This window comes from Lytechinus variegatus, chromosome 2 (genome assembly GCF_018143015.1).
Source record: "Lytechinus variegatus isolate NC3 chromosome 2, Lvar_3.0, whole genome shotgun sequence".
Lineage (NCBI taxonomy): Eukaryota > Metazoa > Echinodermata > Echinoidea > Temnopleuroida > Toxopneustidae > Lytechinus > Lytechinus variegatus.
Window position 1 is genome coordinate 42930541 of NC_054741.1, and position 3665 is coordinate 42934205.

General features: G+C 36.7%; 1 long non-coding RNA gene across 1 annotated transcript; it reads right to left on the reverse strand.

Annotated features, from left to right (window-relative positions):
* Positions 1-209: 209 nt before the first annotated feature.
* Positions 210-3355, reverse strand: LOC121409465. The gene is made up of 4 exons (XR_005969157.1): positions 3293-3355; positions 1446-1530; positions 842-1015; positions 210-298 (listed from the first exon to the last, which is right to left on the reverse strand). It is a non-coding gene; the product is annotated as an uncharacterized LOC121409465 (long non-coding RNA).
* Between the last annotated feature and the right edge of the window lie 310 nt (positions 3356-3665).

The window sequence follows — 3665 nt, forward strand, 5'->3', positions numbered from 1 at the left end:
ATGTTTAGTGTTATGCTCATTGGAATTTTCTGTATTATATCAAAGAAACTTTTTGTTGGGGTGGACTTGCCCTTCAGGAAAGTACAAGGCTTGTTTCCCTCCAGGAATTCTTGTATAGACATGGGTCCAATCGATCACTCACACAGTTGTTGTTGGGTAGTCTCAATCTCATCTCTGGTTGTTGAAGTTCTCACAAAACCTCTTTTTTCTTGCTATGGCTTGCGAAACATCTTTGATCACTCACAAACAGATAATTGCAACACTGATGCCTCATCACCACGTATTCCCTGAAATTATCCTGTAAATGAAGATATATTGCCAGAAGTTGCATCTTACTCTGCGTTTTTTTGATTTTTTTAAGATGACAAAGAGAAAACAAAATGTAACTATTCTATTGTCTTTACATTGTAAGATTTGAAAAAAAAAGACTGGTTCCCATATGGAATCCTTTAAAAATTACTTTCCTGGTCTAAAGGCTAAACCTATCCGTATCCCATAAACATTTGTGTGACAAACATACATTGAGCATAGCCGATGAATACTTTTTTCAAATAACCAAGATCATGATGCAACCTCTCATATTTTTTTCTTTAATGTAAATTAGGGATTTTGGAAGAATCTGTCCACAATGGATGACAAAACATATAGTTCTAATTTACATTTCTGATTGTATTATCATATGCACAGTTCATTGTAAATTAAAAACAGGCAGTTGCCAAAATTTATTTTCACTTTTTACATTGAGTCTTCCTTCTTACAAGAATATCACTAATACTTGCATACACTAGGCTTGTCTTGAGATGTCATTGTCATATAACTTTCTCATTAAAAAAATACTTACACCATACAAAAGCAGAATTGTCAATACTTGCAGAAAGGTAGTCTTATCACTAGGCCCTTTGTCCCTCTTCAGGCTCAGATCATCTTCAAGCATGTTGATGAGGTAGTGTGTGGTCTCTTTTAAAAAGTTTCCTCCTGTCAACGACTCCTCATTGCAGTTCTTGTTGGCATATTCCTATTGAGTTAGAGTGAGAAGCAAAAGAAAATATTTAAACATTGAAAAAAATATGTATTCTTAACTACCTTTACTGCGTACTGTCAAAATTAATAGGCCTACCTTTTAAATCTGCATATATTTGGTCAAATGACTTTTTTTTGCCCACAACCTAATCAGATTGCCATTCTCATAAAGTTAAATTTAAATTGATCAACTGGATCTACAAATATTTGACATTTAGGCATTATACTCTATGACCATGTGACACGGAATTTAGATCAATTCAGTCACTGTCAGATGTGTACATCAACCAAGATTGAAATTGATCCAAATAAGTGTTTCTTTATCATGACAACAAATTAGATAAAAAAGTTTTAGACGGTGACAAAGACAAAATTCAGGAAATAGACAAAAGTCCACATAGAAACGACAACAAAAATGAACATACCTCTCTTACAATCCTCCTTTAATAGTCTCTCAGGACAGCCTGTGCATGTTAACTTGTAAGATGTTTTCACCCATTCAAAAATTTACTGCGGAAATAAACAAAGTACAGATAGATCTACATTAAATTAAGCTTTAAATCAAATGGACATGAAACATAATTCGAAATCTCTTCAAACCTGCCAGATTTCCAACCAAAATGTAAATTCTTATTATCATTTGGGGTGATTTGTTAAAATAATCCATTCAATTAATTGATCTACAGAACGGTGCTTCACAACGTAGCTCATCGTATTGTAACCCAGGGAACTCCCGCCCGCTAAGGGCGGGAGTTCCCTGTGTTAATCGTATTGTAGCTACATCAAGAATGTAAACAAAGCGAGTCAAGCCTATTGTATTACGCAGTGCGCAGCAAGAGATGGAAAGATTTTGCAAAAAAAATGGCCACCAGATCGATCTGATTATAGGCCCTATAAGAATATTTATTCTTTTTATGATATAAGATGTAAAAAAGGTATAAAACTTAAATTTAGTGTATTTAACCAATTTGCAGTGATGTGGATATTGAAGGGGATTCCATCAATTGTTTACCAGCTTCAACACACACTGACATAGCCCTAGGGCCTACCCAAGGCTAACCCAGGGAGCGCCGGCCCACGTAGCGGTCCGGCGCCCAGGAGCTCATGTAATTCATGTATTGACCCATACTCACGGGACAAGGGTAGATTATGGTCAAAATATCTAGCAAGATAAATTATGAAAACAGAAATTATGCACTTACCACGATTATATGGATGAAGGTCTAACGATCGGCAGTTTTCCTGACATCTGGGCACAGCATGGAACCTCAAAAAACTAAAACTTCTCTCCTACCCCCGTTTCGATCAGCCATTTTGTTACAATTCATAACAAAAATGGCCGATCGAGACTAGTCTTGACGACGCAATGATGATGATTTTTTTAGATATGTCATATATTTCTTCATCATTGAAGAAATATAATATATGACATATCTAAAAAAATCATCATCATTGCGTCCTCAAGACTAGATCGAGATGGGGGTAGGAGAAAACTTTTCATTTTTTGAGGTTCCAGTCTGTGCCCAGATGTCAGAAAAACTGCCACTCGTTAGACCATCATCCATATAATCGTGGTAAGTGCATAATTTCTGTTTTCATAATTTATCTTGCTAGATATTTTGACCATAATCTACCCTTGTCCCGTGAGTATGGTCAATTACACGGTAAGCTCCTGGGCTCCGATCCCGCCCGCTACGCAGGCGGGAGTTCCCTGGGTTAACCCAAGGCATAGACTAGCATGTATAACTTGGCTACGGCTTCATGATAAAAAAATTATAAAAAATATCAGAGTCCTCGAGGGGTGCGAGGCTAGATGATAGATCTACTACATTTCTCAAGTTGGATCTGAATAAGTGAATGTTGAAAAATTATTTGTGATCACTAGACTACTTTAATTAGACTACTAAGGTACAAATTAATTAAGAACAAAATTTTCTTGAATTTCGCACAATTGTGTGTGGTTGAAAGTCTGACTACTTTGGCGGCTTTGTCATGTTACCGCTCTGCAGTAAGATAATATCACAATGACAATGCCTTCTCCTGAGCGAGTCGGCGGGACAGCTCTTCGTTATATTTTGACAGGACACAAAACTTCACGCGTGGGACTGGAAAATAACTTGCGTGCGATAATGCTTTTTCCATCCCAAGAAAACCGTTCCGCTCTTAACTTTGCATGCATTTACAGCATTAATTATAATATTTCTTTACAAACAAATACATGCAGACGTAGAAAAAAATATTCATTGTCACTATAAAATGGTAAATTACTTACGATGTTCTCACAGCTCGGCAAATACTGATATTAAGTGCTTCGCTCCTCTTCATTTCGTGCAAAGCTGATTTATCGTCGTCTATGCACTTGCTCAGCACTGTACCGAAATACTGATCTGTGATTGGTCAATGTGCCTAAAAACCATGGTTTTCCTAAAACCCACGGTTTGAAACCACCTAAAACAGTTGACTCAAAATCATGCCGAAAACCCACGGTTGAAACCATGGTTTCATTTGAAACCACCTTTGTGAATACCAAAATCAGCAAAACCCACGGTTAAAACCATGGTTTCTGCAGAAACCACCTTTGTGAATTCGGGCCAATATGTGACCCAAATTTCATGAGAATTGGTTGAAAATTGATCTAGTAATTA